This window comes from Mastigoproctus giganteus, chromosome 12, assembly GCF_048544385.1.
Source record: "Mastigoproctus giganteus isolate SK-2022 chromosome 12, ASM4854438v1, whole genome shotgun sequence".
Lineage (NCBI taxonomy): Eukaryota > Metazoa > Arthropoda > Arachnida > Uropygi > Thelyphonidae > Mastigoproctus > Mastigoproctus giganteus.
The window spans coordinates 34,296,842-34,320,244 of NC_143586.1; the positions used below are offsets into that span (position 1 = coordinate 34,296,842).

General features: G+C 39.5%; 1 protein-coding gene across 1 annotated transcript in view; it reads left to right on the forward strand.

Moving 5' to 3' along the window:
- Positions 1-7,546: 7,546 nt before the first annotated feature.
- Positions 7,547-23,403, forward strand: part of LOC150076876 (spectrin beta chain-like) — an 800,006-nt gene continuing 784,149 nt past the window's right edge. Inside the window, exon 1 of the mRNA XM_090386889.1 lies at positions 7,547-7,845. The gene's annotated coding sequence lies outside the window, so the exon portion shown is untranslated. The remainder of the gene's footprint in view (positions 7,846-23,403) is intronic.

The window sequence follows — 23,403 nt, forward strand, 5'->3', positions numbered from 1 at the left end:
ATCAATAGTCAAACCATCTATGTTAAGTGAACCAATCTGATTCATTCCTTTCCTTCTAGGGTTTAGATAAGTAAAGAACTCTTTGTTGTTTTCATTGCGTCCTTTGCCAAAGATTTCTCGTAATCTGCCAACCCTGCTTTGTGACTTGATTACAAACTAGTTTATATCTGCAATAGACTTCTGTGTCGCCTGATAATTTATATGCATCCCGTGCATTTTTCTTCTTTTCCACAAGCCTCATTAATTCGTCTGACATCTTGTTAGGCCTAAGCCTTGAACAGTATTTCTTAGTTGATATGAAAAGCCTGGTACCCTTCAAGGTTAAGTCCCTGAAGGCTTCCCATTTAGAATTCACCGTTAATAACATCATCAGTTGATCTCCCTGTATAGACTTTAAAAACTCTCTGCGGAGCAATATGGCCTTAGTTGCTAATGCTCCTAAAAACCAAATAATAACAACAAAAACTCTCTGAGACCAATGTAATCAACTGCATCTAAAATTCTACCTCATTAACTTTGCACCTTCTCGCCATGGCCGTATTGTTTGACAAGGAGCTTAAGACGTACTCCTCTCTTTTCTGGGCAGTATTACGGACACTTTCAATTGTACCCTAACTTATGCCTGCCTCCCAATTTGTCCCCTACTGAGTGCGAGGAGGTTCTGCTACAGTGTGTCCAAGTACCCTCCTATTCTCTGATTTTTTTTTTTGTGGACGCTGTCTGTCTGCCAGCACAGTGGTTATCGTCACCGTCCTCCCCACACCGGGTGGAATAGGCCCGGGTTCGAATCCCGTCGATGACTCGAGGAACTTCAATTGGCTTTTTTCACTCCATGGCTGAGTTAGTGAGTCTCAGGCGTAGATAACAAGGTTTTCTCCCCTAGAAACTGGGGAGTTTTCATCCAACAAAACAGGCAAATCGACCAGAAAACATACGCAATTTACAGACACGAATACGGGTTAATGTTATCATTTACGAGTAACCCTGATATAATTTTTTTCTTCTTTTTTTTGTGGATGCTTTCTCTCTTGAGGATGCTCTTCATATTACCCCGTTGGTACTGCTTCAATTTGTCTGGTTTGACTCTAAATTCTTCTATCTTCTGCTGAAGTCTTCTTTTCATCCTTGGCGGTTCCTTCTTTTTTCGATTCTTCTGCTATTGGTCTTTCGTTTGTTTTCCATCAATCCTAGTGGCTGCTATGGCAGCACAATTCACGACTGTGTTCATAGCCTCCAGTGTTGCACCATTGTTATTGACCATTAGATAATGAAGCATTATTTATCGATTGAGGTGGTCAGTGATTCTCCACACGGTTCTATTAGGCTTCTGCTTCGATAACGTGGGTCTTTGTGGGGTACATTCCTTCGAATTCTGTTAGGGCCACTTGTCTTCTATTCTGGATATCCTGATCGCGTCTCTTTCGATTTCAGCTGCTTTAGGTTGTATTTCTTCGTGCTCTGGTTCCGTATTCATCATATTCTTTATCCTTTGTAGTTGATCGCTCACGTTATTCTTGATTTTTTTCAAGATTGCAGGAGCAGTCAGGTTCTTCGTGACAATGGCTCGCTATTCGTTGTTCAGTGACCTGCATATCCGGGAAACGTTCCAGCCACTTGGTATGTAGTGTTGCCCTGTACGTTGCATATTAGTGTCCAGCTTCGTTATTTCGTAGTATGCTTGCATGAGGTACGTATTCATTTTGATATATCCATTTGATGCATTGGCGTTTTCTTCCTTCCTGGGTGTCACTAGTGCAGTAAGCACTTCCATATGGTGGGACTGGATGGTCTATTCCTTCGAATTCTGTTAGGGCCTTCTTCCACTTGTCTTCTATTCTGGATATCATGACTTCGTCTCTTTCCACTTCAGCTACTCTGGGTTGTATTTCGTCTGGAATATTCTGGATCCATAGTATGCTGTTCTTCCTCTGGTTCCATATTGACCATATTCTTTGTTCTTTGTAGTTGATCGCTCACATCCTGTTTGAATTTTTCCAAGATGGCAGGAAATATTAAGTTCTCTGTGACGTGGTCCTTCTTTGGTCCGCTAATCGCTGTTCAGTGACCTGAATATCCGGGAATTGTTCCAACCACTTGGTATAGTCGCGTCCTGTATATGCTCTAGCCTGGTTATTTCATAGTATGCTCACATGATGTACATATTCATTTCGATGCACCACTTTATGTGTTTTCTTCCTTCCTGGGTGTTCACAAGCGCAGTTGCACAGGAAGCACTTCCAGTTGGTGGGGGCTGGATGGTCTTGCCCTTCTCTTGTGGTAGCCATATGGGGTGCCACATGCTCCACTCTCTTGCTCGAGAGACTGTCTCCAACTTTTCGAACCGACCCCTCTGCCTAAGGCCTGACACGAGTGACTTTATCCTGCGCCACACTCGATGCAGTATGATTAATATTTCTCTGCGACATCATTAATCTATATAGGTGGACTTGTTTAGCTTCAGCTTATGTCTAGTTGTTTTTTTTTAAAAGTTCTCGATCGTGACACCAGATGACGCCACTATCTACCGCAAGCCGTTACTCAGACCTTCGGGAAGGTAAGTCCAGTGGAGCAACTTTCGCGATGTTTTTTTAAATTTTTTATTAAAAATAATAAATTATTATTATTATTATTAGCCATGTGGTGCAAAGAAGTCTGAGGCTTATGCTGTACCAGCCAAAAAAAAAAAAAAAAATTCCCGAGTTACCCTGAGAGAGAGAAGAGAGAGAGAGAGAGAGAGAGAGAGAAAAGCAGAAGTGAATCACCAAGAAAGAGAAGAATGAAGATATCCAGCTCAGGAGCCTGGGTGTGCCAATCCCATACTCACAAGATGTGAGCCCCTGGGGATAAACACATACATTAACGCTTTCAGGCCAGTTTATGATCTTTTGCCCACATTTTACACATGTGGAGATGGACGAAGTCTGCGTGCCACTCTGCGACAGGAATATGCATGCATACATACATACTTATTTGGAAGAACTCATTTTTGTGCACTCTTCATTTTCAGTAGTTTGTGCTCATTTATGCACTATTGAGTTTGTGTAATTTATTTTGAAATGGGGTTTTTCTGACCAGTGCCAAGCTTTTCACTGTGGATGAACTTCTTTTTGACTGTCTGTGTGTCTATGGTTCCATGTGAAAGAAGTTTTTCAAATTGAAATTAATAAAATATGTCATTCGCTAGATCATGAATCAGAGAAAATTGAGAAATCCGGCTTTACTTTCAATTGCACATGAATATAAAAGAAGGTGAATTTGCAGAAATTAAGACTGGAAAGCAGAGACTGTGACTCCTCTGTATTTACCTTTGAAGAATATGCTGAACATTGAGACTCGATTTCCTGTGTTTTTTGTATAAAATAAAATGCAGTATTATCTGTTCACTGGATTTCTTCTGATTTTCAATTTGCATATGATAATATTTACTGTTTTAAAATCTAAAATCTTGCAAACAATATATTTTTCTATGTTATTATTTATGGGATACAAAGGAAGGATCCACCCAGGGTGCCCTCACTGACCACCCGCCAGGACACACATGCTAGGTTTCATTTTTATTAAAATGTAGGAGGAAATAAGTACTACTGTGCATTACAAACAAACAAAAAACGTTCGTAATGTTATTAGTTAATTGATTCGAAATTAATTCTTAAATATAAATTGGTTAATAACTTTTCACTTTCATTAATCTCTGGAAAGAAAAAGAAAAATTCAGTTTGTGGGAAAGTTAAGTTTTAAAGTTAAATAATGTAACCTGATGCTTATTTTGTAATGATATTCCTTATATATGTTGTTTATTTCTCCAAGGTCTTCTGTTCGTGTAGTATAATGATTTTTGAAAGGAAGTTTTGATCGATGATTCTATACTCTCAACTTTTTTTAAGATACTTTGAGTTTCCTGTTGGAGGAACACTAATTGGAGTGAAGTATTGACATGGCGTTTATATCAATTTCATTTGATTTTATTTTACTTAATACTTTGGCGTTCAACTTCGATTTTCGCGTTATTTTGATTCACTTGTTAGTACATAACAATATGTTTGTAAAAGTCTTCTATAATGTTCATAAAAGTCATTTTCAGAGGGGATAATGCTTCATTTTGAATAACCTTGTATATTACAACAAAAATATATACAGAGGCTAGTGCTTGTTTTCAGTTTTTACAGTTTTTCTTCTCTTTCGATTTTCCGCCAGCGTGTTGATCATGCATACCCCGACCTTCTGAGCGGCCCTGTATGGGGAAGGGGGGTACTCCCTTGAATCCAAGGAAGTTCTCATAATAACTACGGGTTTGCTTGCTTACTTTCTTTGCTGCCTCCTTTATATAACTGTATAGATCCCATCCACCCTAGATGCCTTCCATATGTTTAATTTGAAAAATTTCTCCACCACTTTGCTCTCAGTTATTACACACTTAGCTCCCTGTTAGAGTTTGATGAACTGCTGATATTGGTCTCCTTGAATAAATCCTCATGTGCGAATGTCGATGCAAAATACACATTCAGTTTATCAGCTACCGGAGTGTGAAGTGGACCAGTCTAATTCATTCCTTTCCTTCTACCGTTTACATAAGTCAAGAAGTCCTTGTTGTTATTCTTTGCATCCTTTGCCAAATATTTCTCGTAATCTGCCTTTGTCTGCCTAATCTCCCTTGTGACTTGATTTCGTCCTAGCTGATTTCTGCCATAGACTTCTGTGTCGCCTGATAATTTAGATGCATCCAACGCATTTTTCTTTACTGTCACGAGCCTCGTTAGTTCCTCTGACATCCATTTATGCCTAAACCTTGAACAGTATTTCTTAGTTGATATTAAAAGATTAAGTCCCTGAAGGCTTTCCATTAAAATTCACCGTTGGTAACATCATCAATTGATTCCACTGTGGTCACCTTTACGATAAAATGCAAAAACCCTTCATGGAAGTTACTTTTTTAAGTAAATCCCACATCCGTTCAATGTGATCACTGTCACCCAGTGGTTCCTTTTTCTGCAAATTCTACATGCATAGTACACCGCTGTCAGACCTGAATGCGGTACCATCCCTCGTGCATCAAAGAAAGGGGCCCTTACGGTGGAAGCGGTGTTCTTGTGTGGGGCGGAATAATAATGAACGGGATAGGAATGTGATAGGGATACCATAACTACGCAGAGTTACCGAAAACTGATCGCCGAGCCCTATGTGCAACTTTTTAGTGTTGTTATTGGCCCAGATTTTCTTTTCTTTTCGACAACGCCACTGCACGTAGAGCTGAAGTGTTGGGGGAATATCTTGGAATTGAATATATCCAATTACGGCCGTGGCCAGCACGATCAGCAGACTTACATCCGATCGAAGATATGTGGGACGTTCTTGGGTGTCGCATTGCACGCCGACAGCCAACTCCTCTGTCACATGGTGAGGAAATGTCTGCGCTGGAGGAAGAATACGCCGTACTTGTGTCATGTGACTATATTTTCGAGTATCTTTTATTGATTTCCGTAAATGTGACCTTTTTGGTAATTCTTATATAACCCCTATAAATGTCCCTTATACCTCTCTGAAGTTTGTCGCTGTCGCCTTATTTTATCGCTATTCCACCATACCAAATTTTGTTCCACTCCATCTCAAGCTGCACGAGTTACACCACGTTTTTTACGTGTTCTTTTAATTTTTTCGACAGTGTACATATGATATCCGTAGCGGACATAATTACCCCGTAGCCGAGTGTCAGGATCGGGAGTGTATTAGCATTCTCTCTTTGAGTAGATCGGGATTCAAGCCCCTGACAGCTAAATACGGTCGGTCTGTCAGCCCGCACTGGACCAGCGTGGCAGATTATGGTCCATTTACATCTGGAGCGTCAATTCATCTCCGCCTCCTATCTCTGCGAAGAACAGTACCACTGTAGAAGAGCCATAAATTAGTAGTGTGTGTGTGTGTGTGTTCTGGACTCTTGGCTACCCAGAAGCAGCAGTCACCTGGACCGATGATTCTGGGTACTCGTCCACACCACGTCTCTCAACATGAATTGTTGAGAAGGATTCCTTCCTGCAGTTGATTGATAATGGCTGCTGCTTATCTTATCTTTTTGTATATGGCATGTTCCTCCTCACCATCTTAACATCGAGTTACTCGATATTGCTGTCCTTCAAATAAAGTACATTTCTCTAATAAAGCTTATTTTTCTCATTTATTTGCGAGTAGGGTCATGAATGTGACTGTTGATTCAATGGTATTGCTAACTTAAGTGTAGTACCAACTGTGTGGTACTACACTTAAGGTGGTAGAAAATGAAAAAGGCCTGGGAGTAATTATGCAGTCAGATATGAAGTTTTCTGAGCAATGCAGACAGGCTGCCAGGGCAGGTCATGGGGTTTTGTCAATGATATATAGGAATTTTGCTAGCAGGGAGAAGGAGGTAATTGTCCCTCTGTATAAGGCAATGGTCAGGCCACGCCTTGAGTACTGTGTACAGGTCTGGAGGCCTCATTTTGGGAAGGATGTAGACTTACTTGAGCGTGTACAGAGAAGGGCAACAAGATTGGTGAGGGGAATGAAGGGATCCTCTTACCAAGAGAGGCTTAAGTTCTACAAATTGCAGTGGCTGGAGGCTAGGCACCTGCGCGGTGATCTGATTGAGGTGTATAAGGCCTTGAATGGGTTGAGCACGCTGAATTCTGATGGGATCCTTCCACTTGTTCAGATTACGAACTTATGCGGGCATAAATTCAAATGAAGAAAGGACAGATGTAGAATAGATGTGCGGAAATTTGCCTTTAGCCAGCGGGTGGTTAATTGCCGGAACAAACTTCCATCTGTCGTGGAAGTTGATAGGTTGAATAAATTTAAGGAGGAACTGGACAGGCATTTGGAGGGAATGGCGCAATTTTTTTTTTTTTTTTTTTCGGCTGATGCTACATAAGCTCATACACATGCTTTCTTGCAACGCATGCCACTACTACTACTTTCTAGATATTGAAGTAGTTTAACTTTACTTTTTTTTCGATACAAATGTATGTCACAGACCTTTTCGTGATGTCACGCTAAGGCTTGTACCTCTCCTTCGCACTTTTCTTGAGGGGTGATGACCGCAAAACATAATTTAGTAAAATATCTATTTGGCGTAAGTAAGGGAAATATTATTTTCCGGTGATTATTTGCTGAATTCAATGTAGAGAAATAATGATAGGGAAACAAAAGGAACCCAACTAATGGGCATTAATCTTACGGAAATGTATATTCCGTTAAATTTTGCTTTTCTCTGATTTTAACCGTGCGCTTTTATAACGTTTGGAGCGCTACCTGTAAATTTAGTATTTTAAATTTCCTTTTTTTTAACTTAATTTTTACCGCGCGTTGTTTGTGAATATACATGTTTTATAGAAATTTAAAGGAAAACAAAAAACGACAACTTTATTTTGTCTATAACAATAAAATGAATGAAAAATAATTATTACAACTTTGATTTTTATATTTTTTATTAGAGCAAGAAAATGTTTATGATTTTCTCGATAATCTAGTCCAATGAGAATGGATTTCGCCATTTCTACTTGAATATAGTGCCGATAACAACGTGGAGGTTTTGTTGACTATCGTTTGTGCAAGAAAAATATATTATATGAGTTAATATTAGAATGAAAATATTTCCTCTCTTCATTATATATTAGAAATTTCCGCAGGACATCCTTCTTATTCCTGGGTGGGGCAGGATTATCACTCCGCTCTATGAACCAAGTTGTTCAGTATGCAGTGGAGAGAGGGTTGTCGGTGAGTTGCGAAGTTCAACCTCAGTGGGGGTTTCGAAATTAGTTTCTGTGCCATATACCGGTGTTTTGTATAGTCCTGTTCAACTGCCGCTTTCGAAAGGTGAGTCACTGATGGTGGGATGAAGAGGGAAAGCCGTTAGATATTAATATGCAAATGTTTGTTACAGTATGTATAAAATAAACGTGTTAATCTCAAATGTAAACTCGTTTATATCCCACTATCAATTTCACTGTGTTAGAGGGAAACGTGTGTTCAAGTGGTACGGGTGGGGCTAAGTTCATATCGTGATGTAATATATTTGCATCATTTACTTGCTTGCATGGAACTAGTGTGAATATTTTTTTATACTGTTCATTTAGTCTTGGCTACAAGGTGTCATTTGTTTAGTAATTAGGTTAAGCGTGTCGACACTGGTAGGCGGTTTTTTTTAAACTCGCAGTTTAACTTTTATATTTAATAGTAGTGTCCAGTGGCGTAGCTACCATGTAGGCAGGCAAGGCAATTGCCTCCGGGCCCTTTAGGGGCCCGGCGTCTTTGGCAGTCTCCTCTTTTTGCAATTTTCATTAATTAAGTAGGGGCCCGAACATGTTCTTTGCCTCCGGGCCCGAAAAAGGGTAGCTACGCCACTGGTAGTGTCCCTTTTTTTTAAAGATCAGCCAATTTTGTTAGCTCAAAGATGTAAACAACGCGGTTAAAATTAATTTGAGTGGGGATTAGCATTTGTTCGCTCAGGCTGCACTTTGATTCATTTCTTACATTTCCTGAGTTTGTAAAGTTGTGATGTGACAGGATGAAACCAACCAGAAGTACTTTGAAATATGAAAATTTACAGTATAATTTAGATTAGAGTAACGAAGTTGTATGAAGTATAACATCCATTTACCCACAAGCATTAACTCTCATTAAGCTGTATATAAGTTCCCCATTAAGCTCACTAAAGTTGTACGGGAAGAGTCATAATCATTAAAAAATAGATGTAGCTTGCATTCTTCTGTTTATATTTGGAGCAATAATAAAAATGAAAGCTATTGGTGTAGCTTCAAAGGGGTGGGGAAATTTGATTGACCATCATAAAATAATGGTTGTCAGTGAGAGTGAATAAAATGTGTGCGAGACAGTAAGTGAACGAGAAAGAGGAGCAAAGATGTCTTAATGGAAATTTTGAATCAACACTGTACCATCTTATAATATGAAACTGTTTTAATATGATAACTAATATAGATGTGTATAATAATAAGACACTTCCATTTTGAATTTAGCTATTTGAGATCATGGGATATTACTGGATAACTAACAAACAGTTGTGCATAGTGCTGGAACTGATCTGGTGTCTAATTAGATAATTCTTTGGGGAAATATTGTTATTATGCAATTGCATGGGGATGTATTAGGGTTACAAAGAATCTGTAAGGACACTCGTGTTTTTATACTGATGCTAGATGTATAGTTAATAAATGTTAAGTATGGTTTATTAATAGATGGATGCAGAATTTGGGAGATGCAATACACTCATGAAAGATAGATATAACAGAAGAGGTGGAGGAATTATGCTTTTAGTTGCAAATCACATTGATTCAAGAACAGTTTATCTGTTAGGTGAGAGCTATCAAGATATTGAGGTATTCTGATGTGACATAAAAATTACACTAATGAAAGACAGTAAAAAAAAAAAAAAAAAAAATTGGGGATTTTGCGGCACATTAAATGAGTATGATGAAAATTTATGTACATAAGTTGAGCAGGTAAACATTTACTAGCTGTAGATGACTCTCATCAACTGGAGAATTACCACCATTTCATTTATTGTAGGCTTGAAGTGTTGGAACTCATGTTTAGTTTCTATAGCAGAGCTCTGTCAACCCCACCCCCCTCCATAGTGCAGTATGATTGATGTCTTTTAAGGTTATGATGGGCATCATGATGAGATCCAATCTTCCGTACATTTGGAGGGTACAGCTCTTAAACAGTGTTTGTAGGCCAGCTGTTAGAGAGGCCACCAAATTGAACCTATTGGTAATTCTTGGAGGCATCCAGATCAGCTAGTGTTGTGTAGTCTCTCTGCCTCTACTCTGACATAGTTATTGGAGGGACTCCAAGTAAGTAGTGTATGTGAAGCATCGAGGCCATGTTATGTCACGGACTGGGTATATTCTTACCATGTGTATGCCAACTTCAGAAATATAATTACTTCATACCTTGTGTCCTTCCCACCTTTTATAACATATGAATACATCACAAATAGTCAAACTAATTGAACATACTTATCTGTGAAAAGAACTAAAGTTCTTTTTTGCAGATATTCCACTCTGATATTCTCTGTCAGAGATGGGAAATATCAGAGTGGACATGGTAATTTGGCATCTCCTCTTTTTTATGTTCTGTGGCTTAAAATCTCTCTACCCCATTTTGTCAAATTCATCTGTTGCTTCTCTCTTTCTCCTAACTCCTAATCACCTGGAACTCGTTGACTTCCTTTCTTTGAAACTTTACTTTCTCCAGTTCAACTTTCCTAACAGTTAGGTAATTTTCCTTGGCGATTTTAATTTTCACAGTTCCAGCTGGCTTCTGTTTTCTAGTCACATGGACCCAGCTGGACAAGATGCTGAGGATTTTGCAATTAGTGAAGACTGTGCACAGATTGTTCATTTACCTACCAGAATACCAGATGATCCTAACTACACAGTCATCACTCAAATCTTTTTCTCACAAAAAACCCCTACTTGAACATGGTTGAGGTGAGTGGCATTCAATCGAGGAAAATTAATATGCGTGAGTGAATCAAAATGCCTAATCATAACGATATTAGGAGCCTCACACCAGACGAAGCCTACAAGTTCCTGAGCATTCTTCAAGCACGGTAACATCTAGTATGCAGAAGTTACGAGCTGAATTAGCAAAGAATACTTCTGAACAGCGAAGAAGGTCCTGAAATTGAAACTCAGTGGAAGGAATATCAACAAAGCCATTAACACCTAGGCTATCCTCATCATTCAGTACATTGCTGGAATTGTAGATTGGACTCAGGCAGAACTAGGAAGCCTTCCCCATAATACACCTAACTTGGCAGTGGTTGAAAAGAAGCAGCACCATGGATAATCAATATCTCAGTGCCCAGAGACAGCAGAGTCAAAGAGAGAGAGCTGGAAATGATAAAATAACCTGCAGATCAAAATGGTATGAATCTGGGAAAGAAAAACAACAGTAGTACCCATAGTTGTTGGGGCCTTTGGGGTTATTCCACATATTTTTGTGAAATAAATGAGGAAGTGTTTGGGAACTTTATTTCTTTTTGCAGATAAGTATGTTCAATTAGTTTGAGTATTTGTGATGTATTCATTTCAAATTTTACCTGAACCTCATAGGTTCAGATAAAATTCAGATGTGATTCAGATTAGCATTAGCATTAGTAGAGGCATATGATGCAAGAAAGCAAGCTTATTCAGCATCAGCCAAAAAAAAAAAAAAAAAAAAACACCCTCTCCCATTTCACCCCTCCGTTCGTTCGAAATACCTGTCCAGTTGAGCTTTAAATTTGTTTAGGCTATCAACTTCAACAAGTGATGGAAGTCGGTTCCACCAACCAACCACCCGCTGGCCAAAGGCAAATTTCCGCACATCTATCCGACATCCGTCCTTCCTCAATTTGAATTTATGCCCTCTGAGGTGATTATTCTGAGAAAGATGAAGAATCCCATTGGCATTGAGCATGCTCAAACCATTCAAAGCCTTATACACCTCTATCAGATCACGTCGCCGGTGCCTAGTCTCCAGACTCTGTAATTTGCAAAACTTAAGCCTTTCTTCGTAAGAGCAACCCTTTGTTCCATTTACTAATCTTGTTGCCCTTCTCTGTACCCGTTCCAGCAGCTCTACATCCTTCTTGAAATGAGGCCTCCAGGCCTGTATACAGTACTCAAGATGTGGCCTAACCATTGCCTTATACAAGGGAATAATCACCTCCTTATCCCTGCTAGAAAAATTCCTGTATATCATTGACAAGACACCATGAGCTACTCTTGCAGCTCGTCTGCACTGCTCAGAGAACTTCATATCTGCCTGCACAATTACCCCCAGGTCCTTTTCATTCTCCACCACTGTCAGTGTAGTACCGCAGAGTTGATACATTGCTCTGGGGTTACTGTTACCCATATGTAGTACTTTACATTTGTCAATGTTAAACTTCATTTGCCACCTCTCAGCCCATCTGCTCAACCTTTCCAGATCCTGTTGCAGCAGCATAGCGTCAGTAGTGTCCTTAACGACCCTGCCAACCTTTGTATCATCTGCAAACTTAGACATTAAACTTGATATCCCATCATCAATATCATTCTTAAACACCGAAAACAACAATGGACCCAACACTGAACCTTGAGGAACTCCACTAATAACATTAGTCCACGTTGAGCAGTGTCCATTGATTACCACTCTCTGTCTTCTGCCACTCAACCATCCCCTTATCCATAGCAGCAATTTGCCTCCAATGCCACACTGCTCCAATTTGTGCAGCAGTCTTCCATGTGCAACAGTATCAAAAGCCTTTCTAAGATCCAAATATATAATATCAAAGTTATTCCTGCATCCAGTTCTTTTGTGACTACATCATAGTATCCAATCAAATTGGTCAGGCAAGACCTGCCCTTAACAAAACCATGCTGCGTCTGAGCTATAACTGAATTCTTGTCTAGATGATCCTGCAGTGCTTCTTTAACCAGTGCCTCCATTAATTTTCCGGGAACAGAAGTTAAACTAACAGGTCTATAATTACTTGTGTCAGCCTTTGATCCTCCTTTGTGAATTGGGGTTACATTTGCACATCTCCAGTCTATGGGTACCTCCCCTGAGTCCAAAGAAGCTCTCATAATTATGGCTAGGGGTTTGCATACTTCCTTTGCTGCCTCCTTTAATATAACTGGATAGATCCCATCCACCCCAGGTGCCTTTTTTATGTTTATCCTCAACAATCTCTCCTCCACTTTCCTCTCAGTTATTACAAAATCATCCAGCTCACTGCCAATGTTTACTTTACCTACATCATTCTCCTTCCTGAATAACTCCTCATGCGTGAATGTAGATGCTAAATACTCGTTTAGATTGTTAGCCACCTGAGCAGGATCCTCAACTGTTGAACCATCAATATCGAGTGGACCAATCTGATTCATCCCTTTCCTTCTCGAGTTCAAGTATGTAAAGAACTCCTTTCTGTTTTTCTTTGCATCCTTTGCCAAGGATTTTTCGTAGTCTGCCTTTGCCTGCCTAATCTCCTTTGTGACTTGGTTACAGACCAACTTATATCTATCATAGGCTTCCATGTCACCCATTAATTTGTATGTATCCCATGCATTTTTCTTCTCTGCCACACGTCTCATTAGTCCATCTGACAACCATTTAGGCCTAAACCTTGAACAATATTTCTTAGTTGGTATGTAAAGCCTGGTAGCCACCAAGATTAGTTCCTTGAATGCTTCCCATTTTGAGTTTGCTGTTGGTAACATCATCAGTTGGTCCCACTGTATAGAATTTAAATACTGTCTCAGACCATCATAGTCGCCTTTACGAAAACAAAAACCCTTCCCTTTACCTCTGATGGTAGTTACCTCCTTGAGTAAATCCCACTTCAACACACTGTGATCACTGCCACCTAGTGGTTCATTTATCTGCAGGTTCTTAATGCATGAAGAATCACTACTGATAATCAGATCAAGAGTATTGCTCCCTCTTGTTGCCTCACGAACATGCTGATGTAGAAAACAATCATCCAATAAATCCACAAAAGCCTTGCGAGTGTGCGAGTGACCAACCCACAAATTCCAGTCAATATCTGGGAAATTAAAATCCCCCATTATAAGACTCTCTGATTTACTGGCCCACTCTATTTCCCTGTATAATATATTATTATACTCATCAGAGTCATTAGGCCTATAGCACACTCCTACTCTCAATTTTGATTTCCCTATGCTTATGTCACACCAAACTGACTCGACACTGCCCTGTCCATCGATGTCAACTGGCTTCACTTCCTTTGACTTTATGTGTTTCTTAATTAATAGCATAACCCCTCCTCCCCTCCTGTCCTGTCTATCCTTTCTATATACATTGTATTCCCCAAATTCCAGTTCCGCATTACTTATATCTGTGTGACACCACGTCTCTGATATCCCAACAATATCTGCCTTTGATGTTTTGAGCAATACCTCAAATTCATCAAATTTATTTACCAAACTCCTAGCATTGGTGTACACGCAGGTATACATGCACCTGTTTCTATTCTTAGCTACCCTAACACAACCCATGTGTTTACTTGTAACGCAATGACTACCAGCAGTCTCTGAAATATCCTGCATCTTGTTTTTCAGACTTCTGCTCATTTGAATAGAAGCAGTGCAAGAATCACTTCCACCTCTGCCAGTGGCTACTGTTAATCTATTAGTCCTTAGGCGCCTCCGTAGCCAGGTGGGAAGGAGCAGCAGTGCGTAGCACATGCTTCTTGATTAGACCGGGGTTCGAGCCCGTCACCACCAAATACGGAGTATGCGGAAAGGTCAAGGAATGACCACCGCATATCCCGGAGCAATATGGCCTTAGTTGCTAATGCTCCTAAAAACCAAATAACAAACAACAAACTATTAGTCCTTGTATCCCCCCCAACTAGCAGTTTTCCGACCCACCTAACACTGCCTCGACAGCATCAGCAAAAATTCTTGCACCCTTTCTATTTAAGTGTATCCCATCCCTGTAGAAGCAATCTCTCCTGTTAACAAGTACAGTCCAGGCTGAAAAAAATTCTACCCCTTGAGCCTTGCACAATCCCTCCAGGGCCGAATTGATCGACAAGGCTCTCATCATATACTCCCTCCTATCGTGTCTGGGCAGAATTGCAGACACTTTCAAGTTCAACCCTAATTCACGGCTTTTTTTCAACAGTGACCTGTACTTGCTAAGTAATTCCGCCGGTCTCCTACTCTTAATATCATTAGTGCCAACGTGTACAACTATATCACCTTTTGTGCCCATAAAAGATGATATCCGCTCTACAACGTCATCAACCTTTGCCCCTGGCAGACATACCCTGGTCCTATTCCACCTATCCTTTTTACAAAGCATGTTCCCCGTTTCCCTGACAATAGAGTCACCAACAACTACTAGTTCCTGTGGGACCAGCGCATTCTGCCTAGGGGGCTGCCCCTGATATCCCCACAATGTGTGCATTTCATGATTTGATCAGTACATAAAAAATTTGTCAGATTTGTATACTGTGTATAGAAGTATGCTTGTAATTGTTTTTACTCTTAGTAACTCTAACACAGCACATATATTTGTAGTGCAAGAATCACTTTCACTTGATGATGGAATATCAAGCTTAATGTCCAAGTTTGCAGACGATACAAAGGTTGGCAGGGTTGTTAAGGACACTACTGACGCTATGCTGCTGCTGCAGGATCTGGAAAGGTTGAGCAGACGGGCTGAGAGGTGGCAAATGAAGTTTAATATTGACAAATGTAAAGTACTACATATGGAAAACAGCAACCCCAGAGCGATGTATCAACTCTGTGGTACTACACTGACAGTGGTAGAGAATGAAAAGGACCTGGGCAGTGCAGATGGGCTGCAAGAGTAGCTCATGGTGCCTTATCAATGATATACAGAAATTTTTCTAGCAGGGATAAGGAGGTGATTATTCCCTTGTATAAGGCAATGGTCAGGCCACACCTTGAGTACTGTATACAGGTCTGGAAGCCTCATTTCAAGAAGGATGTAGAGATGCTGGAATGAGTACAGAGAAGGGCAACAAGATTAGTGAATGGAACAAAGGGTTTTCTCTTACGAAGAAAGGCTTAAGTTTTGCAAATTACAGTGTCTGGAGACTAGGCACCGGCGAGGTGATCTGATAGAGGTGTCTAAAGCCTTGAATGGTTTGAGCATGCTCAATGCTGATGGGATTCTGCCTCTTGCCCAGAATAATCACCTGAGAGGGCATAAATTCAAATTGAAGAAAGACAGATGTAGGATAGATATGCAGAAATTTGCCTTTAGCCAGCAGGTAGTTGGTTGGTGGAACAGACTTCCATCCTTTGTTGTGGAAGTTGATAGCCTAAATAAATTTAAGGCTCAGCTGGACAAGTATTTCAAATGAATGGAGGGGAAAGTGGAAGTTTTTTTTTTGGCTGATGCTGCATAAGCTTGCTTTCTTGCATCATATGCTCTGCTAATGGTAATAGTAGTGAAGAAACTGTTTTTTGTCATCAATGGAGCGCTGGTTTGGCTGGTGATCAGATTCATTTGTGAGAATCCTCGTTCACATTCACTCGATGAAATTGGCATCGTACTCAAAGCGTTCATGAAATGCTTCAATTCTTCCGAAACCTTCTTATCAATTAGGTATCCCTGAATTGCATTTAACTGTAACCTAATTGAAAATTTTCTAAATTCATTTTCACCAAATGCCAACAATTCATGTTTAGAAGGATTAATACCTTCATTGTCCTTGTTTTCCTTCTCTCGTCATCGGTATTGTCATTAGTTCTTAAATCTGAATTTTTTTCTTTTTTTCTTTTTTTTTTTTTTTTTTGAAACTGTCCAAAATGATGGTGTCATTCAGATATTCAAGTACTGTGACCATGTAAACAGAGATAGGGAAAATTTAATGAAAAATGTTGATAATGCACTTCCGCGAAAAAACAGATGATTATTGCCACATAGTGCAAGGAAGCCTGAGGCTTATGCTGCGAGAGTGTGTGTGTGTGTGTGTGTGTGAGAGAGAGAGTGAGTGAGTGAGCGAGCTCAGGACTCTGTGTGTGCCAAGCCCCTGGGGTAATTCTTCAGTATGGACTAATCCAAGAAGATGCATGTATTAGGAATTTTCAGATAAACGAATCACTAGGTGGCAGTGATCACAGTGTACTGATGTGGGATTTACTTAAAGATGTAACTATGATCAAGGGTAAAAGGAAGGGTTTTAGTTTTTGTAAAGGTGACTACAGAGGGCTCAGACAGTTTTTAAATTCTGTAGAGTGGAATCAACTGATGATGTTACTAATGGTGAATTCTAAATGGGAAGCCTTCATGGACTTAATCTTCGAGGCTACTAAGCTTTTCATACCAACTAAGAAATACTGTTTAAGGTTCAGGCCTAAATGGATGTCGGATGACTTAATGAGGCTCGAAGCAGAGAACAAAAATACATGGGATGCATACAAATTATCAGGTGACACAGAAGCCTACGACACATAAGCTAGTCTGTAATCAAGTCACAAAGGAGGTTAGGCAGGCGAAGGCAAATTACGAGAAATCTTTGGCAGAGAACACAAAGAAAAACAGCAAAGAGTTTTTTTAATTATGTAAACTCTAGAAGGAAGGGGATGAATCAGATTGGTCAACTTAACATAGATGGTTTGACTATTGATGATTCTGCTCAAGTAGCTGATAAACTGAATGAGTATTTTGCATCTACATTCACACATGAGGAGTTATTCAAGGAGGGGAATGCCAGAAGTTTATTGAACTGTAACAGGGAGCTAAGTGATTTTTTGATAACTGAGAGTAAAGTGGAGGAGAAATTGTTGAAGTTAAACATAAAAAAGGCACCCGGGGCAGATGGAATCTATTCAGTTATAATAAAGGAGGCAGCAAGGGAAGTAAAACTCTTAGCCATAATTATGAGAGCATATTTAGTCAGGGGAGGTCCCCATGGACTGGAGATGTGCAAATTTATCCCCAATTCAAAAGGTGACACTGGTTAAAGAGGTGATACAGGATCACCTAGACAAGACAGCAGCATTAGCTCAGACACAGCATGGGTTTATTAAGGGGAAGTCTTGTCTGATTAATTTGATTGGATACTACGATGTGGTCACAATGGAACGGGATGCTAAAAATTTTGATCTACTTGGATTTCAGGAAAGCTTTTGATACTGTTGCACATGGAAGACTGCTGTACAAATTGGAGTGGTTTGGCATTAAGGGCAAGTTACTGCAATGGATAAAGGGATGGGAGACATCAGAGAGTGGTAATAAATGGATACTGCTCTACGCGGATTAATGTTATTAGCGGAGTCCCCCAGGGTTCGGTGCTGGGCCCATTGTTGTTTTGTGTATTTATGAATGATATTGATGAAGGTATATCAGGCAAACACATAGGTTAGTGCAAAAGCATCATTTTAATGTAGCCATCTACCAAAGTAATTAAATTAATTAATTAAATTGATGTTGTTTTAGTATCAGGCTTAACACACGCTTCTTGATTAGACTGGGGTTCGAGCCCGTCACCACCAAATACGGAGGATGCGGAAAGGTCAGGGAATGACCACCGCATATCCCGGAGCAATATGGCCTTAGTTGCTAATGCTCCTAAAAAAAAAACCAAAAAGTATCAGGCTTAATGTCTAAGTTTGCAGGCGATACAAAGATTGGCAGGGTTGTTAATGACACTAAAAACAGTATGCTGCTGCAACAGAATCTAGAAAAGTTGGGCTGAGAAGTGGCAACTAAAGTTTAACATTGACATATGCAAAGTACTGCATATGGGTAGCAGTAACCTAAGAGACACGTACCAACTCTGTGGTACTACACTCAGGGAGGTTGAGAATGAAAAAGACGTGGGGATAATTGTGCAGTCAGATATGAAGTTCTCTGAGCAGTGCAGATGGGCTCCAATAGCAGGTCATGGAGTTTTGTCAATGATATATAGGAATTTTGCTAGCAGAGACAAGGAGGTGATTATCCCTTTTTATAAGGCGATTGTCAGGCCATACCTTGAGTACTGTATACAGGTCTGGAGGCCTCATTTTAGGAAAATTGTAAGTTGCTAGAACGAGTACAGGGAAGGGCAACAAGATTGGTGATAGGAACAAAGGAGTGCATTTATGAAGAAAGACTTAAGTTCTGCAAGTTGCAACATCTGGAGACTAGGCATCTGTAAGGTGATCTGATTGAGGTGTATAAGGCTTTGAATGATTTGAGCAGGCTCAATGCTAATGGGATACTTCTGCTTGCTCAGACTAAGAACCTAAGGTGGCATTGATTCAAATTGAGGAAAGACAGTTGTAGAATAGATGTGTGGAAGTTTGCCTTTAGCCAACAGGTAGTTGATTACTGGAACAGACTTCCATCTGCTTTTTGTGGAAGTTGATAGCTTAAATAAATTTAAGGCTGAACTAGACAAACATTTGGAGTGACCGGATGGGTGAAATGGGAAATGTTTTTTTTTTTGGCTGATGCTGTATAAGCTTGTTTTCTTGCATCATATATGCCTCAACTAATGCTAATGCTGAAGTGAGATTCCCCAAGTATTAGTTATGGGACCACTGTTGTTTTTGATTTTCTTAAATGATATTGATGCAGAGTGGTATTTAAAAATTTGCAGATATCAAGATTGGTAAAGTAGTTAATGAACAGCACCAAGCAGAACTTCTTCAGGATGCCTTAGTTAGACCTTTCAGATGATCAGAGAAATGACAGCTATATTTTAATGGTAACAAAACACAAGTGCTGACACTTGAATTATAACTTATACACTTGGTGAGGTTGGATTAAAAACAAGAACGGAAGAAAGGGATTTGGGTGTATGATAGAGTTGGACAAGAATTTCTTCAAGCAGTGCAGACAGATGGCAAGGAAGGGCCGCAGTGTCCCCTTGATGGTTTATCAAACATTTTCTTGTAGACATAGATTTCTTAATCCCACTTTATTAGGCAAATGTAAGACCACATTTGGAATACTGCACCTAAAAACAGTATTGAGCTTCCTTAAAGGTCCAAAGATGAGCAGTGTGCCTAGTGAGATCAGCAAGATGTCAGCCACACGACGAAAGACTTCAGGTATGTGGGCTGCAGAGTTTGGAAACTAGGCATCTTAGAGGACTTGATCGAGGTATATTAAATTCTGAGAGGTGAAAGCAAAACGAAGGAGAATGGAATCATCACTGTTATAACTGATTCCAGAACTAATAAATTAAATTACAGGCCATAACTTAAAATTACAAGGGAAGAAGTTTAGACTGGATTGCATGAAGTTTTATTTTAGCCAGCAAGTTAATTAATGGAGTTAAGTTACCTCCATGGGTGGTTGAGGCCAGTGGTGCACAAACTGTAGGCTGTGACCCATCTGGGGTTCATGGGGTAAATTAAAGGTATAACGACGATTTTTAAATAAAATTTTTTTGTGTACATAAAAGCTAAAAACTTGTTAAAATTGCTTTTTCAGTGCTCTAGTTGTAGAGACCTTACTATTCGAACAAAGTCTGAGATACAAATGAACCCTACTGCTGTCTTTATTTTGTTAGGGTGGTTACATATGTAATGCAGGTGGCATTACATATTGTCTGCGTCGGGAATATGCCTTAATTTGCTCACTGGCTATGGACACACAGAATGCAGCTGACTAGTGCAACTTCTTGATATGTATGAGGGGTGTTCAGTAAATTACTACCTACCTATGAAGGAAGTGAGAGAAGCAAAAATCTGTTTTTATTTTTCAATGTAACTACCCTGAACTTCAATACACTTGTTTCATTTTGTTGGCAATGAAGAAATACCAGAGAAATAAAATTATTTGTCCTGTCCATTAAAGAATGCAGAAACAGCAGACTTCAGTTCATTATCATCAGCAAAGCGACGTCCACGTATGTTTTTCTTGAGGTGTCAAAACAGGAAATAGTCACTGGGAGCCAGATCCAGACTGTAAAGTGGATGGATAAGTTCTGTAAAGTCAGTCTCTCAAAGCAACAGTATGTGACCTGTGCACTGGTGCATTGTCTTGAAGAATCAGCACACCTTGGAAAGTTTTCCATGCCATTTTTCCTTTATGACATCCCTTAGGTTGTACAGTAGGGATTCATATGACTCCCCAGTAACTGTCTGCTTGTGTTCCAAGTAGTGAATGTACAAAATACCATCAGCATCCTAAAAAATGGTGGCCACAATCTTGCCAGCTGAAGGGTGGAGGAGAGAGCCCTTGTGGTTCCATTGCATTAATTCTTGCTTGGTCTCAGGATCCCAGTGATGAACCCATGTTTCATCACCTGAAACAATTCTGGAGATGAAAGTTTCAGGATCCCTTCCTTAAAGCTCTAAACTCTCCTCACAACACTGTACTCTGAATTGCTTCTGCACAGGGGTCAGAAATCTGGGGACTCGCTTTTGCACTGATCTTACTCATCCCCAAATGTTCATGGAGGAGATACGTTTGCACATCTCCAATCTGTTGGGACCTCCCCTGGGTCCAGAGAAGCTCTCATAATTATGGCTAAGGGTTTGCTTACTTCCTTTGCTGCCTTCTTTAATATAACTGGATAGATTTCATCCACCCTAGGTGCCTTTCTTATGTTTAACTTCAACAATTTCTCCTCCACTTTGCTCTCAGTTGTTACAAAATCATTTAGCTTCTGTTCTCCACTTCACTATTGAATTCCTCATCTGTGAATCTAGATGCAAAATACTCATTCAGTTTGGCAGCAATCTGAGCAGGATCATCTACAGTCAAACCAAGGACATAAAGTGGACCAATCTGATTCATCCCCTTCCTTTTAGAGTTTATATAAGTAAAGAAGTCTTTCTATTTTTCTTTGCATTCTTTGCCAGATTTCTCATAGTCTACCTTTGCTTGCCTAGCTTCCTTTTGTAACTTGATTACAGACTAGCTTATATCAACCATAGACTTCTGTGTTGCCTGATAATTTATATGCATCCCATGCATTTTTCTTCTCTGCCACGAGTCTTATTAGTTCATTTGACTTCAGTTTTGGCCTTGAACAGTATTTCTTAGTTGGTATGAAAAACCTAGTAGCTTCCAAGATTAATTCCTTGAATGCTTCCCATTTAGAATTTGCTGTTGGTAACATCATCAGTTGGTCACACTGTATAGAATTTAAAAAATCTCTGAGACCACTGTAGTCACCTTTATGAAAGCAAAACCCTTCCCCTGATAGTAGTTAAATCTTTAAGTAAATCCCACATGAGTACACTCTGATCACTGCCACCTAGTGGTTCCTTTATCTGTAAATTCTTAATGCATGAATAATCACTGCTGATAATCAGTGACTATTCATGCATTAAGAATAAACTCAGAATTTCTCTTGAACATGTTGCTATAGAAAATAATCATCCAATAAATCCACAAAGTCTTGTTAGCGTGCGCGTGACCAATCCACAAGTTCCTGTCAATATCTGTGAATTTAAAATTTCCCATTATAAGACATTCTGATTTACTGGTGAACTCTATTTCTCTGTATATTTCATTGTACTCATCAGAGTCAATAGGCCTATAACAAACTTCTGCCCTCCTTTGTGCTTTCCCAGTGCTTATGCACCAAACTGACTCAGCGTTGCACTATCCATCTATGTCAACTGGATGCACTTCATTAGATTTTGTGTTTCTTAATTAACAGTATAACCCCTCCACCCTTCCTATCCTTTCTGTACACATTGTACTCCCCAAATTATAATTCTGCATTCCTTATATCTGTGCGACATCACGCACCTGATATCCCAACAATATCTGCCTATCAATGTCTTGACAGCACTTGAAATTCATCAAATTTATTTACTATTCTCCTAGCATTGGTGTACATGCAAGTATATGTGCATGTTTTTATTCTTAGTTACCTTATATATAAAAAAGGGGTCGCCAGCAAAGTATTCATGCATGCCACTGGGCTATCTGACTGAGCAAGCCAAAAAACGGGAATGAAGTGATGTGGTTGCAGCCAGTGTTTTTATAGGCATGAATATTTTGCATAATTTGCAAAATATATCTAAGGTGGTAGATCAATTTCTATTGGATAGTCAGAGTTTGCATGCCAGGATGCCTGTTATATTAGATATTTGCCTTCGGCGACAGTTCACAATAAAATATTAACGAAAAAAATTTTGTTCTATTAATTTTGTGAAGCAGTGTATGTATAAGTTATTTCTTCCCCCTTTGTCTGCCCTTATTTTGGTTTCTATTAATTTTTATTTTTTCTGTTAATTTTAATCTAAAGTTTATACTTATAATTTATTTTTACTCATACTAGCATCAATTTTACATCAGAAATAGAGATACGATGTTGCTGTTTTTTTCTTGCAATTCTGGTGGTTGATACCTGAAGATGCTGGGGTTGTGCATTGTACAGCAACATCCTTTTTCAATTAAATTTTTATATATTTTATATATATATATATATATATATATATACAGGGTTGTTAAAATTAAAGTAACTCTATGTAGAGGGCTTTGGAGCGAGTTCTAAGGCTTTTACTAAAGAGAAATTTGGACTACAGGTACAATAAAGAATGCGCTTGCTATTTATTGGAAAAAAAAAATTAGTTACAAAATTTGTCACTGTATGGCACGTAACTGTCTTAGTTACGATTATGCAAATAACGTAAGTTATTGCCACAGCGCCACTACTCAGCTCTATTGTACTGTATAAAAGCAAAGCAGTCTCTTCAAAATCATACAGTAGATGTTTGCCTACACTACAGCAGCAATGCCAACAATGATGCAGGAAAAGGTGCTATTAGTGAAGCTGTACTATCAGAGCAGCAACAATGCAGGTGGGACTATCAGAGAATTCCAGCGTCAGAAGTGCATAAGGAGTGTACCTGTGACTGTTTGTGCTGTCCGCAAAATAATTGTGAAATTTGAAGCGACAGGACATCTTGGTGTTCAACCAGGTAGAGG